The sequence below is a fragment of the Bos mutus genome, chromosome 26 (assembly GCF_027580195.1).
Source record: "Bos mutus isolate GX-2022 chromosome 26, NWIPB_WYAK_1.1, whole genome shotgun sequence".
NCBI lineage: Eukaryota > Metazoa > Chordata > Mammalia > Artiodactyla > Bovidae > Bos > Bos mutus.
The window spans coordinates 4,931,081-4,953,126 of NC_091642.1; positions in this window are offsets into that span (position 1 = coordinate 4,931,081).

Genomic DNA, 22,046 nt, shown 5'->3' on the forward strand with positions numbered 1-22,046 from the left:
TGGCTCTTTGCATCAGATGGCCAAAGTACTGGAGCTTCAGCTTCAGCATCGGTCCTTCCAATGAATACTCAGCATTGATTTCCTTTAGGATGGACTGGTTGGATCTCCTTGTAGTCCAAGGGACTCTCAAGAGTCTTCTCCAGCACAATACAAAAACATGAGTTCTTTGGTTCTCAGTTTTCTTTATGGTCCAACACTCACATCCACACAGGACTACTGGAAAACCTGGATTCTACTGATTGAAAAAGGTGAGGAGTGGGTCATGGGCTTCTCCGTGCCTTGGGTGTTGTATCTGTAAGGTGGGCATAGCGATCATGGATCATTCTACCTGACTAGTGTAGTGTAAGAAATAAATGAGGTAAGATATGGATAATCTGTAGCCCAGCATTGTTTCAACTATACTTTTCAGCACTTCCTCTACAGGTTATTTTGAAACAAATCTTAACCATATCATTTTATCTATAAAAGCATCAGTATATATCACTAAAAGCTGAAATATATTTGTGAAAAAAATCTTTGTAGTACCATCCTAAAGGAAATCAGTCCTGAATATTCATTGGAAGGACTGATGTTGAAGCTGAAACTCCAATACTTTGGCCACCTGATGTGAAGAACTGACTCACTGGAACAGGCCCTGATGCTGGGAAAGATTGAAGGCAGGAGGAGAAGGGGACAACAGAGGATGAGATGTTGGATGGCATCACCGACTCAAAGGACATGAGTTTTGAGTAGTCTCCAGGAGTTGGTGATGGACAGGGATGCCTGGCGTGCTGCAGTCACAACTGAGTGACTGAACTGAACTGAGTACCATCATCAGACTTTTTAAATGAGCAATGATTCCTTCATATCAAATATCGAGAGTTTGAATTCTGCATTTTCCCATCCATGTTTTAAGTTTTTTTTTGTTTGAAGGTTCATATATAAGTCAATACACAGCAATTGATTTATCTCTTAAATCTTTCAAAATTCTGTCTCTGTCTCTCTTCATTGCTATTTATTTGTTGAAGAAATATATTTTGAACATAAGGCCTTTTGACGTAAATATAGATGCGCATTATGTAATATATAATACATTCCTCCATTGTGTGACTTGCCTCATTGTCTCTTAGCAGTGCTTTCATTTCTTAATTGGGGGTTTTTCTTTTTCCTTTTTTATGTTTATTTAGTTTTGGCCACATTCATGCAGCATGCGGGATCTTAGTTCTCCAGCCAAGGATCAGACCCGCTCCCCCACAGTGGAAGCCTGGAGTCTTAACCACTGGACCACCAGGGGAGTCCAGCAGTGCTTTTCAAACATTAAAAATTTTGAATTTTGATAAAGACTACTTTATGATATCTTTCTTTATGGTTCAGATAAGAAATATTTTCCTAAACCAGGGCCACGGTATTTCCCCTATGTTTTCTTCTAGAAGTTTCATAGTTTCAGACTTTACATTTTAGGCTATCATTTATGCCAAGTTTTTTGTATGATATAAGTAAAGGGTCAATGCTTGCTGTTTCATATTTGAAGATCCAGATGTTTCCACACCACTTGTTGAAAAGCATGTTTCCCTCCAGAATCGCCTTTGACAAACATCTGCTGATTTCGTATATGAGGGCTTCTAGATCTAATTTTGTTTATGTCTATTTTTCTTTCAGTGTTCAATATTATTCTTATTACTGTAGCTTTATAGTACGTCTTCCATCATGTAACATAAGTTTATTATTTTAAGAATTACTTTCATTACTCTAGCTTACTTGCAATTCTGTATAAATTTTATAAATAGCTTTTCAATTTCTATCAAAAAAAAAACCTACTGGAATTTTGATTGAAATCAGATTGAATCTATATACTAGGTCCTAGAGAAGTGACATCTTAATAATATAAAATCTACCAATCCTAGCTGGGTATATCTCTCCTTTTATTTGGCTCTTTTTAAATTTATTTCGGCAGTGTTCTGTAGTTTTCAGTGAAGAGGTCCTGTGTGTCTTGTGTTAAATTTATTCTTGAGTATGTTATGTTTTTGATTCTATCACAGTTGGGATGATGTCTTAGTTTTCTGTCTCTGTTTCTCTTTTGCATCCTTTTGACATGCTCTCTCCCCCAGAGTGTGAGTCCAATCTTGCTTTCTAAACAGTGAGATGTACTTTTCTTGCCTCAGGCCTAGAAAGCAAAAGTTTCTCAGATAATTCTAGTTTCCCCTTTAGTGGAGAATGAGATGTACAATCAATGTATTGAGTCAAAAGACACTTGAAATACTGTCTTTTATTATTTAGTTAATATACTGTTGGGTTTATTTGATCCCACTTAATTTCAGTTTTAGGTTTGCTTTTTCCTATTGATTCAATTTCAGTTTTTGAATATGTATAATACTAACTTGGTTCAAAAGTCCAACCTGTATGATATCAAAGAAGTATTATATCTTCATCTCCTCCATTATTTACCATACAATAATCATCCTTATTATCCTGTGCATTATCCTTCTGAAGGCTTTGTTTTTTGCTACTATGGGTTTTTATTTCCCCCTATCTTTAACAAATTTGCCATGATACATAAACTTAATTTTTTCCCTCTCTATTATGGTTTATTAAAGAATAGGAGAAGGGGATGACAGAAAATGAGATGGCTGGATGGCATCACCGACTCGATGGACATGAGTTTGAGTGAACTCAGGGAGTTGGTGATGGACAGGGAGGCCTGGTGTGCTGCGATTCATGGGGTCGGAAAGAGTCGGACACGACTGAGCAACTGAACTGAACTGAACTGAAGAATATTGAATATAGTTCCTCGTGCTGTATAGTAGGACCTTGCTGTTTATCCACTTTATATCCATCCCTCCCCCAACCCCCTCCATCTTGGCAACCATTCTCTATGTTCGCGAGTCTGTCTCTGCTTACCATGACACATATACTGCTCTGCATCTTGTTTTGACCACTTTGCATATCCTGGAGATTACTTCATATAGAAGAAGATGACCTTTTCATTCATTCGTATTGCTCTATCATATTCCTTTGGGTAGATGTACCATGGTGTTGTCAACCAGCCTCCTGCTGAGGGAAATCTGGGTTGTTCCGCATCTGGAGCTATTGTAAATAATGCCATTGTTATTAACCTAGGTATGTGTTGTTCATATTTGTGGAGGTGTATTTTCCAGGCAGGTTTCCAAAAGGATTGCTGGGTCAAAGGTAAATGCATATGTAATTTTGTTAGATATTGCCTAGGTTAGAGTTTCTACTATTTTGTACCCTGTTAACAATAGTTAAGAATAGCCTCCCTCCCAAAAATGTTGATTCTCTTAGTTATGACTAGACTATATTCTGAAACTACCACAGTTTTCAAAGATTGTGGGATAAAACTCACAAATAAAGCTTGTGATGGTAAGAATTTGAGTGTGTCACCCAATAAGGTAGTTAGTGTGTGTGTGTTAGTCATTCAGTCAGGTCTGATTATTTGAGACCCCAGGGATCAAACCAGGTCTTCTGCATTGCAGGCAGACTCCTTACCGTCTGAGCCACCAGGGAAGCCCCTAAGGTAGTTAAGTTCTATTCAAATCATACAATCAGTGTTTGTTATTTTTACATAACTTCTCACTGCAATCCAAAATATGTCTCATATTCCTTGGCAGTCAAAAATATACTAGATTGGCCAAAAAGTTTGTTTGGGTTTTCTGAAAGATGGCATGGAAAATCCAAATGAACTTTTTGGCCAACCCAATAATAAGCTCAAAGAAGGCAATGGCACCCCACTCCAGTACTCTTGCCTGGAAAATCCCATTGACGGAGGAGCCTGGTAGGCTGCAGTCCATGGGGTCGCTAGGAGTCGGACACGACTGAGTGACTTCACTTTCACTTTTCACTTTCATGCATTGGAGAAGGAAATGGCAACCCACTCCAGTGTTCTTGCCTGGAGAATCTCAGGGATGGGCGAGCCTGGTGGGCTGCCGTCTATGGGGTCACACAGAGTTGGACATGACTGAAGTGACTTAGCATAGCATAATAATAAGCTAGCTCCTGGACAGATTGAATTTTGGTGGTATAATAATTTTTTTTTAATTAACCATGTAGGAAAAGCTTAGTTTTGATGTATATTGAAATTAATGACATTATTCTGACTTTATATCCATTTTATTTATTTTCAATAGCCAGATACCAGTGTTTGATACATGGAGAAGGTACTGGCACCCCACTCCAGTACTCTTGCCTGGAAAATCCCACAGACAGAGGAGCCTGGTAGGCTGCAGTCCATGGGGTCGCTGGGAGTTGGACACGACTGAGCGACTTCACTTTCACTTTTCACTTTCATGCATTGGAGAAGGAAATGGCAACCCACTCCAGTGTTCTTGCCTGGAGAATCCCAGGGACAGGGGAGCCTGGTGGGCTGCCGTCTGTGGGGTCGCACAGAGTCAGACACGACTGAAGCGACCTAGCAGCAGCAGCGTTTGATACATGAACATACAATCACATTTACTGAAGATTGTCACATAACATTCTTCACTTTAATTTTAGTTACACATTAGTTAACTATTATGTCTAATCACACATAATCTTAGCTCCACATTAGTGTATGAATATTAAGTGATGAGACATAACTTGTTGATTTGTCTCATCTTCAAAATTAATACAGTTCCTTTGCCCATTTTTTAAATCAAGTTATTTGTGTTTTGCTATTGAACTGTGTGAGTTCCTTATATGTTTTGGATATTAACCCCTAACTGAATATATGGTTTGCAAATATTTTCTCCTATTCACAGGTTGCCTTTTTGTTCTGTTGGTTGTTTTCCAGATTCATTGTTCATGATGCTGACTTTCCTTCTTACTGTGGGGAAAGAAGGAAATTGTGCACTGATATTGAGAATGACAGGCAAGGAGATGATGTGGGAAGTGCAGCCTTCTTCTGCAGTGTTAGCCAGGAGCTGGGGCTGGGGAGCTTGCAAGCCTAATGAGCAGTTCTGTAAATTCGTTGTTTCTACTAAAAAACTTTGCATTACATGAGCAGGAGTAGAGCAACCCTAAGACTTAGTGATGTATCTAATGAAGAAATCAAAATTCTTAGAAGACAACTATGATTAGATATAAGCATAATTAGAGAAACATTTCCTCAGTTAAAAAAAAAAAAGCCTGATTATATGCAGATTGAAAATGGCCACCATGTTCCAGACAGAATTAATTAGAAAATAATTACATTTCTGAACAAGATAATTAAAAGGCAGATCTTAGAAACACCTGAGATAGATGAGGTACAGTGCTCATAAGGACAGAAAACTCAGTGGATCTCAGACATCTTTGAAAAACCAGAGTCCAGAAAACAGAATCGAGGCTTACATGCTCCTGGGGGAGAAGTTTTTCGAGGTCCGATTTTATACCCAGCCAAATTTTGATCATGTGCAAAAGTAACGCAATGATATCTCCAACCGTGCAAGGACTGAGATACAGTCTTTTAAAGCTCATGTTGACATATACAGCCCAGCTAACAGAGAAACATGTTCTCATTAAATGCTCCAGGTTGGGGTACTTATTAAAGCACAGCTTGTGAGAGGTAAGCCAATTAAATAGACATCTAAATGTGAATACTCACCACTAGAGTTCTAGAAAGACTGTAAATATAAGTAAACCTTTTTGAAACCAGAGGACCACACACCATAAGAAATGCATACCATGAGGAATGCATGCTACATGACTGAAATGAGAATAAATGATGATAATAATAATTAGAGCTTCAAACCAAGAATATGTGGAATTCTTCCTTTTACTTGGGGCAAGATGAAACAAGAAGAAATAAATTAATTCTTGACTTTGTAATTCAAGAAATGCAGGTTTACCTGTTTCTAAGAATGCTTAAAGTTATACTCCATTAGTATTTAAAGAAAAAAAAAACAGAAAATAACCAAATATAGTTAAGCCCAAGGAGAAAAATTAAACAAAGAATACAAGCATAAAATGAAACTATGTGTAAGATAGGATGAGAGAAATGAAGTGAAAATTATCCTTTGTGGCAAGAAATGAAATGCTTTAACGAAAATTATTAAACATGTTCTATGGCTTGGATGTTTCAGAAAACTGGTTTTCACCATTAAAATGCAGACTCCTGGACTCTACAGGAGTCAGTTTTCTGAAGTAAGTTTATCAGAAGTGAGAACTTGTAGTTGAATTAATTCCTCTGGAAGCTCTGCTTGAGAATCTTGACTTAAATATCTGTAAAAGTTTGGATTAGACTTAAGAATATCCAGCTGTACATGGCCTAAAGATGTATAACCAAAAATACAACTACAATTGAACGTTTCAATCAAAGGATGAATAGACATTTACTAGGCAATATAAACGGAGAAGGCAATGGCACCCCACTCCAGTACTCTTGCCTGGAAAATCCCATGGACGGAGGAGCCTGGCAGGCTGCAGTCCAGGGAGTCGCTAAGAGTCGGACACGACTGAGCGACTTCACTTTCACTTTTCACTTTCATGCATTGGAGAAGGAAATGGCAACCCACTCCAGTGTTCTTGCCTGGAGAATCCCAGGGACGGGGGAGCCTGGTGGGCTGCCGTCTATGGGGTCGCACAGAGTCGGACACGACTGAAATGACTTAGCAGCAGCAGGCAATATAAAACTCAACATTAAGAAAACTAAGATCATGGCATCTGTCCCATCACTTCATGGCAAATAGGTGGGGAAACAATGGAAATAGTGACGGATTTTATTTTCTTGGGCTCCAAAATCACTGCAGATGGTGACTGCAGCCACGAAATTAAAAAAACACTTTCTCCTTGGAAGGAAAGTTATGACCAACCTAGAGAGCGTATTAAAAAGCAGAGACACCACTTTGCCAACAGAGGTCCATCTAGTCAAAGCTGTGGTTCTTCCTGTGGTGGACTGTGGTGTGAGATTAAAAGGCAGCAGAGTGTTTAACCTACAAACTCCTTTGGAAATCCTCTAGCCTGCCTGAATAGGTTTTTCCGGCCACATGTGATTGTTCAGAGCCTCCCAACTGTGAGAGGCAGGAGATGTTCTAAACTGTCTAAACACAGATTCTTTTGAGTAGTTAAAGATTGATTAGAAATTGCATTGGTGAATGGTTTTTCACTTGTTGGGCCATTGTTTGCTGCTCAGTTTCCATATCCCTTACCTGCTGTGTCCCTGGCAGTGTATTGATTAATATAATTGGTGTAAGTAGTAGCTTTAATGTTTGTAACCTGGGACCCTTGAGTTAATTCTTTTTCTTGTTATAGCCCACCACACCTTTGCTCTGTAGGAATGCAACTTTATCTAATGCTTTTTGGACCTTTAGAGAAAAATCTGCAGCCCCTCCTCTGTCCATGGGATTCTCCAGGCAAGAATACTGGACTGGATTGCCATGCCCACTCCAGGGGATCTTCCCAACCCAGGGATCAAACCCAGGTCTCCTGCAATGCAGGCAGATTCTTTACCAGCAGAGCTACCAGGGAAGTCCTATAATACATAATAAAAATTACCAAATGAACAATTCAATACATTCTGAAAAGCAAAACTTATGGTCCAGATCATCAGACTATGCTTTTAAAAATAAGTTTTTGGCTAGCATCTCTGGAATTTCTATGATGTAGCCATATGTTGGGCTATCTGTATTATATTTATTATTTTCATCCGTACCTTACACCTTTCAGGAAAGAGTATTATATTTACTCAATGGATTAAGAAACTGTGAATCAGAAATGTTACAAAGTTTTCCCAAGGTCACTAAGAGTGAGAACTTAAAGCTGTGTTGGCCTGAACTTTTTGTCTTATCATCACAGCTCATTCATCCAAGAATTCAACACATTTTTTTTCTGAGCACCTGTAAGGTGCCAGGCACAGTTCTAGACGCTGGAGTCCAGGGATAAACAAAACTCACATGACCTTACCTAATGCTCTTATAGGATGTAAAACAGATATAAAGACCGATGTGCATAATTAACACTTGTGGCACAGGCTAAGGGTACAACCAACTAGAGAGAGGCATTTTTAGACCTGGAGAACAAGGAGACCTCTCTGTGGAGGTGACTTCAAAAAGGAAACTTGAAGGATGAGCAGAAGTCAGCCCTGTAGACAGCTGGGGAGACAGCATGCCTCCCAGGGGAACGGTATGTGAAAGGGCTCCAGGGTGAAAGGAGCTCGCGGTTCACTAGAAGATCCCAGTGACTGAGAGGAAGGGCAGCGACAACCGAGCTTTGAGAGTGGACAGGCTCTTCATCTTGAAAGGACTAAGTTGTTAGGATTTCAAGCAATTAGCAAGGTGGGAGGATCTTCAGGAGGGTTGAAAACCATCCAGTTCTGTGTCTTGCTACTCCCTGGAAAATTGATTGCAAAGGAAGCGGGCAGAATGATTAGAAATCTACTAAAGTAGTCTCACTGAAGTGTAAAGATTAATTAGATGGGGTTATAGGAGTAGAAATGGAGAAAGAAAAAAATCAATGCATTCGAGATATGTGTTAGGGATGGAATCCACAGGAACAGGTGATGAATTGAATGTGAGGAAGGATGAGGAAGATGCTAGAATGGCTCTCAGTTTTCTGGTCTGAACAATTAGATGGATGGCAGTACCATATTTTAAGATAAGAAGATATTATTTATCATTTTCCAGAACATGCACGTGTATCTGTCCAGAGAAACTAATAAATACTTGAGCTTTAAAAATAGCACAGAGCAATAAAAAGAAATGAGTTGATATACCATAAATAGGCAAGGATGAATCCTAAGTGTATCTTGTTTAGTGAAAGAAGTCAGTCCGAAAAGGCTACATAGTCTATGATGTCAACTGTGTGACATTCAGGAAAAGGCAGAATCACTATTTTAAATAAATAAAATTTAGGGCTCCCTGGTGGTCCAGTGGTTAAGGTCCATGGCCTTGATATGGTCCAGGGAACACTGGTTAGATCCCTAGTTCAGGGAGATCCCATGTCTCGGAGCAACTACGCTTGTGCGCCACGACCACCGAGACTGAGCTCTGGAGCCTGAGAGCTACAATTACAGAAGCCCACGCGCTTAGAGCTGCAGTTCCACAATGAGAGAGGTTGCCATGCACTGCAGCTGGGCGTGGCCCCGCTTGCCACAGCTCCAGAGGAGCTCACCTGCAGCATCAAAGAGGCATCACAGCCAATAAATAGTAAGTAAATCTTTGAAAAAAGTAAATTTTATTTTTTTTCAAGTAAATTTATTTTATCAAGCTAGTGTGCAATAGGTGAATTTGTTAATTAGAAGCTATTTTAATTAGTCTATCAATTTTTTATGCAAATGATTCATGAAAACACTTTGTTCTCTTGAGTAGTTTAAGCATTCCCTCTCTAATCTTATTTACATTCTTAATTTGCTTTGCAAATTCTTCATTATAAAGGTAAAATTCAAGTGGTCACAAATGGAGACTAGAAATATCTGAATTAATGAGGTTTTCTCATAACTCACTTTTAGACTGTGTTCTTCCCAGTTTCTTAAAAGACAAGAATTTGGTTCCAATTCCAGTGTCCCCTTGGAGCCTGGCAGACCTCATTGGACTTCCTTCCAGCTCTTCCAGAGTGCCGATGTCTTTGCTAGATACATGTCAATGGCTTCACCTGCAGAAAACATCGATTTGACTGTTTTTCCCTTACAGATGAAATTGTACATTATGAAGAGTAAAGAAAAGCAGAAAGCAATATTTTGGAGAGCTTATCATGATTATTTTATGCAAATCAAGAGCTTGAAGATTAAATTGTGTTTAAATCTTTATTACTTTCATCAGAATGTTGACTTCTCTTCAAAAGTATCCATTTGGTTTATAATCCTGGATTCCTTTCCAACATCTCCAAGTCATCTGCACCCCTTGGCATGGTAGGGGTAGGGTTGTCTCATTGGTTTAAAGCACCTCCATTCACTTCCCCTCCGCATCCCTGCCCTGGGTCTTAAGTGTGGACCGCCATGCCTGCCTTCCTTCAGGGTCTTCTACAATCCCCTCTCCTCCACTGCCAAGAGATTCCGCTCCCCTGATGCTAATTCTGTCTGCAATGCTTTTTATTGTGCTCACTCATCAGGGGCTCCTTGAGAGCAGAGTCTGGGCTTAATAGAAGCTATGGACTGAAAAGAAATGCATGACCTAAAAGTTGGGAGTTTTGTTTAATTTGGTGGACTTGCTGAGGACTTAAGCCCAGGAGGAAGCCTCCTAGCTCTGAGAGACTGTTCCAAAGAGGCAAGATGAGAGGCCAGGATATATAGAATTTTTGCAACAAGACCAGGTAGTTGGAGCATCAAAAGATCAGGGTTAAAGAAAACCAGGTGTCTCAAGTTGAGGAATTTAGCACTTTGGGGTGTATGGGAAGATGCGAGGGTCCAGACTTACTGAAACCATCCCCTTCCTTTGATCTGCACCTCAGCTCTCTGGGGCCGACATCCTGGGCTTTCTCATCCTGAGTCTCCCCAGGTGCACCATCTGGGGTGGCTGTGGGGGGCTGACGGCTAGACGGTGGGCATCTTGTTTCTGTCCTGAGTCTCCTCAGGGCTCTCCGCTGGGGCGGCTGTGATGGCTTGATGACTGGAGCATCTCTGTTTACTGATGCAGCGAGTGGCTTTTTTTTTTTAATCGCCCTGGGCAGTAGTGGTGAGGGTGGTTTGCCTTTGCAGCAACCTCAACTCACACCTTAGGTCCAAAGTCCTCATGTAAGCCTGACATATCCAGCTCCTCCCAGCCATCCTTTATGGTTAGTTTTTCCCACCAAGTGTGGTAAGCACCTGCTTTGGCTGTAAGAGGTATTCTGGGACCTCAGAGAGACAGAGGACAGCATGCAAAGCTCCTGATTTCATGGAGCTCCTGCTCTAGGAGGGGGCAAAGACAAAACAAACAAAACAAAACAGGAAGCAAATAATAAACAAGTGATTTCAGAGGCAAGTGATGGAGGTCCAATTCAATCAGACTAAAGCTAAAAGAGAATTGTTTGGGTCACGTGATTGGAAAATCCAAGAGCTAAACCAGCTTTAGGTGTTAGGTCAACAATGTCCTGGAGGTTTTGCCTTTTTCTATTTGCTGTGTCCTGTCCTGCTGGGCTCATTCCCAGTGGTCTCTCTGCTCACAGGGCAGATGGCTTCTGGCCAGGCCTACCACCCACTTCAGCCTTTTCCTCCAGGAGGACTCTGACTGGCCTGGTTGAGTCTCGTGCCCACCTCCCAACCAATCACTGTGTCTCAAAGGGTTTTGGTTTGCCAGCTGGGTTCATGTGCTCACTCTTGGGACCAAGAAGGTGAGTCCAGGCTCTCTCAAATCAAAGGGATTAAATGGGATTATAATGAGGTGGGGAACTTGGCTTCCCAGGGAGGTGTGCTGGCAGACACCCCATGGCTCACCCTATGGTTCTTTCTTTCGCAACACTCTGCATCTTAGCAATGATAATCTACTACCACATGTCCCCTCAAAGCCCCCAAAAGAGGAAAATTGTCAAAAGAGGAGAGTGGACAGACAGCCTGGCCACAGCTTGCTTGATAGATGAGTTTTTATCTTTTCTCTGGGGGAAGAATGATATCACAGGCTTGGAATTCATATTCATTGCTAGATCTTGTAAATGTCCCATTCACTTGCTAGGCAGGATGGGGGCTCCAGGGTCTCTGCCCCAGGGCAGTTTCACCCAATCAGAGGATGAATGCTAAGGACACATTGCAACTCAAAGACAATCCTTTCAGGTTGCAGATGTTATGGACTCCCTTACTAAGCCCTGTTCAAAAAGAACAGATTGTTTATATCTTTAAAAAAAAAACCCACAGCTGCCCGTGTACTGAATGGGGTCATCTCACAGGGTTTTGCCAGGGAACGCCAGCAGGCTGGCGTTCATTTCTCCGAGCTAGCCGAGAGCCTGTGTTTGTGTGCAGGCTGACCCGAAATTCACATGAGGCAGCTGTTCATCAAACAGCTGTCATATCACCACGCTGGGAAAGACGCTCTTGATGCATTCGCTGCCAGCCTCGCCAGGTCTTAGGAGAGCAGATTAGACCCTGTGAAGGGGGGCGGAATGCAAAGCTGTAATTTGAGCCAGGATCTTGTCACACTTACATGCAGCTGTTGCATTCAGAAATACAATATATATATATATTTTTTTCTCCTTCTAAACAGGCTCTGTTCATTTCAACTGCTTCATTTACTGCCTTTTCCTACCACTTTGGCAGTTGGGTATAATAATGTTAACTGTTGAACTATCTGCTGTTAACAACCTTTTTTCATGGCATTCTTTGAGTGTTTTAGGCACTTTTGTAGAGAGAAATGTTTCCCTTTCTATAGTTTCATCAATCTTGATTTTCTTTTTAGTAGTATTTCATTCTTCCCTGCATGGTTTAAAATCCCCGGTATAAGCAGAGTCAAACTATCTGCTGATACAAAAAGCCCTAGTTGACTTTATAACATGGCCAGCTCGTTTTGCTATGATGGCATTTGAAGGAAACGAAGGTACTTCTGTCCTGAAGTGCTACCGTCTGAGATACTGAGTCCACTCTAGTGCTGTGGGGTTTTTATGTATGTGTTTGCAACTATGAATTATTAAAAAATTTTTTTTCTTGTATTAAGAAAGGAGAAGATTTCCAGTCTCTGAACTCTGGAGTGATCATGATGTCCCATTTACCTTCACCAAGTTGATCCATACAACGCAATGTGTTTATTAAGCACCTGCTATGGCTTAAGCCTTTGTGTCTCATGCAAGGAGGGAGGGGATTTAGTGATGAATTGTTCACCCTCTGCACTGGGGGAGCTTGCGTCCCAATGAGAGGGTCAGACAGAGCAACAGCCCTTAGAGAGCAAAGCAGAACCTGGATATATTATACAATACAGAGAGTATAGCCATTGCTTATGGTAAGTTTAAGTAGAGTATATTCTATAAAAATATTGTATCACTGTGGTGTTGTACACCTGAGACAAATAGAGTATTATGAATCAACTATGCTTGAATATTTGTTGATTTATTTAATTTTTGGCTGTACCAGGCCTTCACTGTGGCATGCGGGGTCTTCCCTGCAGCAGACAAGCTTAGTCGCTCCCCAGCATGTGGGACCTTTGTTCCCCGACCAGGTATTAAACTTGCATTCCTTGCATTGGAAGTCTTAACCACTGGATCACCAGGGAACTCCCAATCAACTATACTTGAATAAAAAATAAATAAGGAACACAGAATACTTGGAGGGTTGTTGAGTAGAGAGATGCCTACTGCCTCACAGACCATGACACTGGGGGAAGCATTCACTGGGCCTTAGAAAGTGAGTGGAATAGATGTCAATGCATGGAATGGGCAGTTCGAGGCTCAGCAGCATCGAGCTGTTGGTGTTGAGTGGTCAGGATCACGCAGCTAGCTGTGGTGGTAAGGAGATGTGACTACTGGGGTCAGACTTTGGGAGAATCATGCACTAGCTCAGGAGGATGAAAAGCTTTCCAAAAGAGAGGGATTCCAAAAGAGAGGGCTCATCTGAACTTCAATTTTCTTTTTGGAAGAAGATAGTCCAGGATATCCTTCCCTTGATGTCCTTATTCTCAGGAGGTGCATGTCGAGGAATCTGAGAGTGACTTTCACGGTGTTTGCAGTTTATTCTCAAATTGTGCAGCCAAAAAGGTCACACACACCTACACACAGAGAGAGAAAGAAGCAAAACACTCACAAGTATCAAGCCTAGAGGAAGAATGCATGCATGTTCACTGTACTGCTCTTTTAACTTTTCTGAAAATGTGTAAGTTCTCATGACAAAGCTTGTGAATAGAAAAGAAAGGCCCCTGGGTAGACCAGTTGGTAATACCTGGGTCTTGGAACCCAGTGCTGCCAGCAACACTAATGAACAGTCCCAGCTTTGCCGTCCGCAAGCTACGGGGCTGTGGTGAAGACACGAAAACCTCTTGAACATCAGCTTTGGCATCCGTCCAAGGAGTGCAGGGACAAGATCTGCTGGCCTCCAGGGCTGTGGGAAGATTAAGACAGAGAGCTTGCAGTGTGGGGCCTGTCCCCCCCAGCAGCTCAGGAAATGGAGCTGACTATTGTTATTATTACGACTACTGTTACTAAGCTTTACGCTGAAATTGTCTAAGTCCTATTTCTGCTCAGCATCCATGATGAGTGTTATAGCTCAGAGCAGCATCCCGATGACTCTGCTGATGCCACATCCTCCGGTAAGTGCTGAGTTATAACACTCACAGCATCTTGCAGTGCAAAACATGCTCTGTCTGTCCAGCCTGATACATGGAACAGGCCTCTCAAACGACACTGGTGAGCAGCTTGTGAATATTCAGATCAAAAGTCAGTGTCATTTGGTTTACATTTAAATAATATTCAAATCAAGTGAGAATAAAATGGCATTGTTCTTTCAACTTCATCAGCAGCCCCACTGTCCCTTTTACAATTTACTGTTTCTAAACAAATCAAACATTTCAGCATGACAATGCTGCTGCTGCTAAGTCGCTTCAGTCGTGTCCGACTCTGTGCAACCCCTAGATGGCAGCCCACCAGGTTCCGCCGTCCCTGGGATTCTCCAGGCAAGAACACTGGAGTGGGTTGCCATTTCCCTCTCCAGTGCATGAAAGTGAAAAGTGAAAGTGAAGTCGCTCAGTCGTGCCCGACTCTTAGCGACCCCATGGACTGCAGCCTACCAGGCTCCTCCGTCCATGGGATTTTCCAGGCAAGAGTACTAGAGTGGGGTGCCATTGCCTTCTCCGAAGCATGACAATAAATTGTCACAAACGTGACATGATGGATTTGAAGATGGCCAGGAAAATCTCAAGGCTCATCTTTTCCCTGGTGCATTCTGGCCTCTTCCTCATCCCACTTGTCCCTGTGAATGGCTTTACCTTGAACCAGGAGGTATTGTGCACAAAACATGGAAGATTTAAGAGCATTGGCTCAACAAAGCAAAAGTAAGCTCAAAAATTCTGCACTGAAGCCACGTGTGTTCTTGTTTTATGTTTGCAGGTGTGCCTAAACATACACGTGCACAGGTGCCTGGAGTACCAAGCAAGATAAAATGAGTGACTCAGCACAGATATTGATACCTGCATAGCTGCAATTTCCCAGGTGGTGCTGGTGGTAAAGAACCCACCTGCCAATGCAGGAGACATAAGAGACATGGGTTTGATCCATGGGTCAGGAAGATCCCCTGGAGGAGGGCATGGCAACCCACTCCAGTATTCTTTTCTGGAGAATCCCATGGACAGAGGAGCCTGGTGGGCTACAGTCCATAGGGTTGCAAAGAGTCGGACATGACTGAAGAGACTTAGCATGCTCGTATGACTGCAGTGCTCCAAGAAAATGGAACTCCAGCTATGAAGGTAACTAAATACTATAACTAGCTAAGCAAAACCAATTCAGTGCAGCTCCACAGGAATTTTGCTGCTGCTGCTGCTGCTAAGTCACTTCAGTCGTTTCCGACTCTGTGCGACCCCAGAAATGGCAGCCCACCAGGCTCTGCCGTCCCTGGGATTCTCCAGGCAAGAACACTGGAGTGGGTTGCCATTTCCTTCTCCAATGCATGAAAATGAAAAGTGAAAGTGAAGTTGCTCTGTCATGTCTGACTCTTAGCGACCCCATGGACTGAAGCCCACCAGGCTCCTCTGTCCATGGGATTTTCCAGGCAGGAGTACTGGAATGGGGTGCCATTGCCTTCTCCACAACTCCTTTCCCATTATCTCTCTACTTTTAAGCAGGTTTATTTTTTAGAACAATTTTCAGTTTATAGAAAAATTGGGGAGATGGGACTGATAGTTACCAGGTACATCATACCAATTTCCCTTTTTACTGCATTTCACATTATTATGATTTGTTTGTTACCACTCACAAACTAATATTGATGTATTTTTAACTAGTCCATGTTTTATTCAGCTAGCCTTTGTTTTTGTTTTTTTTTTAATCGAATGTCTCTTTCTGTTCCAGGATTCCATTCAGCGTTTCATTTAGTCATCACGTTCCCTTAGTTTCCCTTGGCTGTGGCAGTTTCTCAGATGTCCCTTGTTTTTGGCGACCTCGACAGTTCTGAGGCCTGCTCATCTTGTCATTGGCCTCACTTCTCAACCTTACTTCTAAACCTTCAGCATTGCTCACATGCTTTCTATAGTCTCTTATCATCATGTCAGAGCAACCGTGACTGACTCATAGTTATACTTCAAAAATGTGCTCATGTTTAATAATAGGTTAGGGCATTTGCATTCAAAACTGCTCTCTGGTAATAAGGTGTTTTGAGATGTGTTGTAGACCCCCAATTTTCATTTTATTTAAAATTACAGTTCACTATAATTGTAAACATACTTTATTTACATCAGATCATTCTGGTAGCGGTTATGCATTACGGGCGTAATTACAACTATCCTGTACTCACGCTCCCCTCATGCTGTAAAAATGTAACAATTGCCAGAAAACTAGAGTTGGAGGAAATTGTTAGAGGGAAGAGCTGATGAATGGCTTGCCATCCTTCTATCTCCTTGCTTCCAGGTCATAAACTCTTAAATCAGAAAAGCCTGTGTCAAGAGTCTTTTGCTCTAAACATGGCTGTTAGGCCCTTGACAGTCCCTGGGCCTGCTTCTCCCACTTATTTAAAAAGGTACCCGAGAGCTCTGCACCAAGCGCCTGGCCTGTGAGACCCTGTATAGTATTCATGGCAGATTAGACATTGCAGAAGAGAAGAGTGGTTGAAGACAGAGGAACCACAACTGCCCGTAATAAAATACAGAGAGAGAAAGACTGAAAACAATTAGTAGAGAATTCGTGAGCTGTAAGGAAAAATCCAGTGGCCTACTGTATGTGTAACTGAAGTCTGCAAAGATGAACAGAAGGGGGAAAGACAGGAAAAAAAAAAAAATCCTAAATTTTCCAAGCCTTCAAACAAAGTAGATTCTAGGGCAAAGGATATTACCAGAGATGAAGTCATTTCATCATGATATATGGGTCAATTCATCTAGAACACACAACAATCCTAAACAGTTATGTACTTATTAAGAAAGTTTCCAAATATGTGAAGCAAAAGCCTAATGTAATTGAAAAGAGAAATAGACAAGTTCAAAGCTGTCAGAGATTGCACTCCTCTGTTCCAATAACTGCCAGAACAAGTAGACAAAAAATGGAGTAAGGAAATCTGAAATTCACTTTGATATTAATATAGCCAATTCAGCTTTCTTTTGATCAGTGTAATCATGTCTTTTACTGTCTTGTTACTTTTAACCTATTTCTTTTTGTTTCAAGTGCACATCTCATATGCAGCATAGAGTTGAATAGAACCTCATCATAGTCTGATCAATCACATTGCCATAATCAACAATTTTAGGGCACTCCATCAAACATAGCAGAATACACATTTTTTTCAAGTGCACACAGATTGTTTACTCAAATTAACCAAATTCTGAGCTTTAAAATATATCTTAACACATTTAAAAGGATTTGATTTATACAAAGTATATTATTTAGTCACAGTAGTATCTTGCCTGGAAAATCCCATGGATGGAGGAGCCTGATGGGCTGCCGTCTATGGGGTCACACAGAGTCAGACACGACTGAAGCGACTTAGCAGCAGCAGCAGTATTAAATTAGAAATCTATAATAGAGACATAACAGGTAATTCCCAATTATTTGGAAGCTAAATAATATATTTTTAAATAATCAGTGGGTTAAAGAAGAAATCAAAAGGGAAACAGAAAGTATTTTAAAACAGTAGTTTCAAGCAAAAACACAGCATTTTAAAAATATGTTAATATATCTGAAGAACAATATGCCAGAATTTGCATAATGCAATTAATGTAATACTTGAAGGAAATTTATAGCACTAAAAATCAAAATTTATGAGCTCGGTTCCTCCTGAAGAAAATTTAAAAAGTAGAGAGCCACTCAAACCCAAAGTAAGCTGAAGAAAATAGATAATAAAGATCAGAGTGGAAAACAGTGAAATGCAAAATAGGAAGTCAGAGGAGAAAAATCAATGAAACCTAAAGCTGTTTATTCAAGAAAATAAAAAAGATCAAAAAGCTTCTAGCCAGGCTGAAAGAAAAAAAGAGAGCAGGCAATAATGATCTATATCAGGACTGAAATACTTGACAACAAAAACAGATTTTATAGGTATTAAAAATAAAGGAATATTATGAACAACTTTATGCCAGTACATTCAATCAGATCAGATCAGATCAGATCAGTCGCTCAGTCGTGTCCGACTCTTTGCGACCCCATGAATCACAGCACGCCAGGCCTCCCTGTCCATCACCAACTCCCAGAGTTCACTGACGCACGTCCATCGAGTCAGTGATGCCATCCAGCCATCTCATCCTCTGTCGTCCCCTTCTTCTCCTGCCCCTAATCCCTCCCAGCATCAGGGTCTTTTCCAATAAGTCAACTCTTCGCATTCAATAACTTGGATACAATGGACAAACACATAGAAAGACATAAAACTACCAGAGTTCACTTAGAAAAGAGATTAAATTTGTAGATTAAAACATCTTCCAGGGAGAAAACTCCAAATAACATCATTGATGATTTCAGGAAGAGATAATACTAATTTTACAAATCCCTCACTGAAGACCTTTTCCCTCACCTCCTTTCACCCAGGACCTCATGCCTGCCTTTCAATAAAAAGACTGAACACTACCTAAACAACAAAGACAAGAAGAAGAACATGGGGAAAAAACAGATGCACACATCGTCAGAACCGCACATCTTACCGTTTCCACGGCTCTTACCCTGGTCCCTTGGAGAAGGAAATGGTAACCCACTCCAGTACTCTTGCCTGGAAAAAGCCATGGATGAAGGAGCCTGGTAGGCTCCTGGTAGGTCCATGGAGTCTCAAAGAGTCGGACACGACTTGAGCGACTTCACTCACTACCCTGGTCCCTGGTCTCTGGTCCAGCCACCATCAATTCTCTGATTTTTGGTCCTCTTCAATTCTGGTCCCAGCTCTCCTTTACAATTTAGTGTTTCCTCTTTCATCCCCTGGTACTGGAAGTCAGGACATCCAAACGCAACTTTATCTCCAGAACACTTATCCCTAAACCTGACTTTTCTGGTGAGCAACAAAGGCTTGGCTCATACAACTTCCTCTTTGTGAGGAGGTGGACCTACTGCATCCACTGTTGAAGATTCAGCTTCCTCTCCGACGTGTACATCCTTTTCTGTCCCTCTCCCCAATTCCTAGCCATTCTGGGGGAGGTCATTTAGGGCACTTTCCCACTCCGCACAAGTGCAGTTCAGCACAAGGCACCCTGAGGGAGGGCATCCCAGCTCCTGTCTGGGATAAAACCCTGGGCAAAAGCTACCAGTGTCTGAGTCCCACTCACTTCAGAACAAAAGGACTATCTCACCTGTATCATTACCTCCAGGATTGCTGGGTGAGCTCTTCTGTGAAGGATTTATGAAATAATTTGTTGTTTTAGTCACCAAGTCATGTCCAACTCCTTTACAAAACCATGAACTCTAGCTGGCCAGGCTCCTCTGTCCATGGGATTTCCCAGGCGAGAATACTGGAGTGGGTTGCCATTCCCTTCTCCAGGGGATCTTCCCGACTCAAGGATTGATTCTGCGTCTCCTGCATTGGCAGGCGGATTCTTTCCAGCTGAGCCACCAGGGAAGCCCTTATGAACCAATACAGTGGGGTTAGTAAGAAATCGTGCACAATTATTTTATTTTCCATGCATTGGTCTTTTCTCCCTATGAATTTGCAGGCTCTTTCTGGGCAGGATCTTTGCATCCTCCTTGGTATGCACTGAGTGCTTTGTGCATGTAGCAAGCCCCCAGTGAATGCTTTTCTGAACCAGTCACAACTTTGGTGGCTCAGAGGTGATCTTTCTGCAGCCCGAGACCACTGGCATGTTATCCCTTCCCTGTCTTTAGCAGCAATATTTGTCATTGCCTGTTATAGAGGGAAATCTCTGCAAACAAAATTCGTCTCTGTAATTGAGTTAACATTTCATTATTGCTTTCGATGGTGCTTTGTTTTACAAGCAAAGCAACATGAAGTGGCTTCTCCAATTTTTTAAAGCAAATGAAGAGTCTTTTCGGGCCAGTTGTTGTATCGCATTTTCCTTATTTATCACTTTATAGCAGGCATATTTCTGGTAAAATGGTAGTGACCCTGTGGTCGCTTCTGAGAGCATGAATAAGGCAGATTTCACACAGACTTCTAGCTCTCAGTTAATCAGAATTTCGAAAGGTATGGATATCCATGGGCACCTAAAAGGCTTTTCCTAAAATTACTGTGTTTGAGGAAGGTGAATGATACATTGCATATTAACCTGTTAACAAAGTATATGAAACTGCTCTGATTGTTCTTTTCAATCTTTATCTTTATAACCTATGCATCCGTGGTCATACCAACCCAAATATTATCTCCAGTCCCTCAGCTTGTTGGCATCAAATTGCCCTTTAAGACCCACTTTTAAAAAGTATAAATTAACTGTGATGTATTAACTGCTATTCAGTAAAAAGCAAGAGTTTTCCAAATAATATGGGTGAATCTCAAAAATATGATGCTGCAAAATAAAAGACGCAAAGGACAAAATGAACCATATGATTTTTTTAATAGGAATTTCAAAAATTGGCAAAACTAATCTGTGGTAGTAAAAGTCAGACTAGTGGTTATCTGAAAGATGATGAATTGGAAACGTTCGGTACCTTGAGTGGGATGGTGGTCGCCGTGGGTGCCTACAGGTATAAAACATTAGCTGCTCATTGGAAATGTGGGGATTTTTCTGCATGTAAACTGTATATCAGTAAGTTGTATTTAAAAGGAATCAAGTGTAGACTTCCTTTTGCTTCTGGAAAGATGAAGTAGACATACTTTCCCCTCTTTTTCCAATTAAGTACAACTAAATACCCCTGACGTTACACATGCAAAATAAATCTGAGAGAACTCTAAAATATGGGAAGAGGAAGTCAAGCTAGTTAAGGATCTCAGGACCCAAGGAACCACAGAGTGAAGGTTCTTTGGGATTTCTTTTTCCCTCATACATCCCAATCCTGAAGCAAAAGAAGCCACAAGCTGGATCACACATTCATCACTGGTAAGGATACAAAATGGTCCAGTCAGCATGGAAGACAGCCTGGCAGTTTCTTAAAAAAATAGACCTGCAAATACCACTTGACTCAGCAACGCACAGAGAAACGAAGCCTACTATTCACACAAAGATCTGTGCACAAACGTGGATAGCAGCTCCCCTTACAGTAACCAAAAACAGGGAGCCACCCAGGTGTCCTCCAACAACTAAGCGATTAAACAGCCGGGTGCATCCACACCACGAAAGACTCCTCAGCAGTAAAAAGGGAACGACTGGCTTATGCAGCAACCTGGATTAACCTCCAGAGAATGGCAAAGGGTGGGGCTGGCAGGGGCTGGTGAGGAAAGCCAATCTGAAAACCCAACATACTGCATGATAATATTTACAGACTTTTCTTGAGCAGAGAAAATGATAAAAATGGAGAACAGATAAATGGTTGCTGGAGGTTAAGAGGATGTGGGGAGGGGAGAAGTGTGGCTATCAAGGGGCAACTTGAAGGATCCCTGTGAGATGGAGATGCTCTGTGTCTTGACTGTATCAGTGTCAGTATCTGGTTGTGAAATGGTGCTTCAGCTTTAAAAGATGCTTCCCTTGGAGAAAACTGGAAAAGGCACACAGGGTCTTTCTATGTTATTTCTTACAACTGCATGTGGATCTACAATGATCTCAAAATCAAAAGTTTAATGAAAAATTTTTGAGCATCATAGCACACCATGGTTTGACTGGGGAAGGGCAGGAGGGAAATTTATGGACTTATGATAATGCTTCGTACCTTGTATGGACTCAAAAAATGATTCACAACCTAAAAGTTGAGAGTTATGTTTTATTAGGTGGGAATTTTAGGACTTCAAGCCCATGAGGTAGCATCTCAAGTAATCCTGAAAGAACTGGTCAGAGCAGGTGAGGGGGGAGCCAGATTATACAGAAGTTTTGCAACAAGAAGCAGGTAGTTAGAACATCAACAGATGCTTATTAAGGGAAGAAAACTAGATATCCTGAGTTAGGAAATTTAGTACTTTTCTATGTATGGGAAGATGCAGGAGGCTGGACTCACTGAAATCATTCCTTTGATATGTACCTCGACTATCTGGGGCCAGCATCCTGTGTTTTCATATC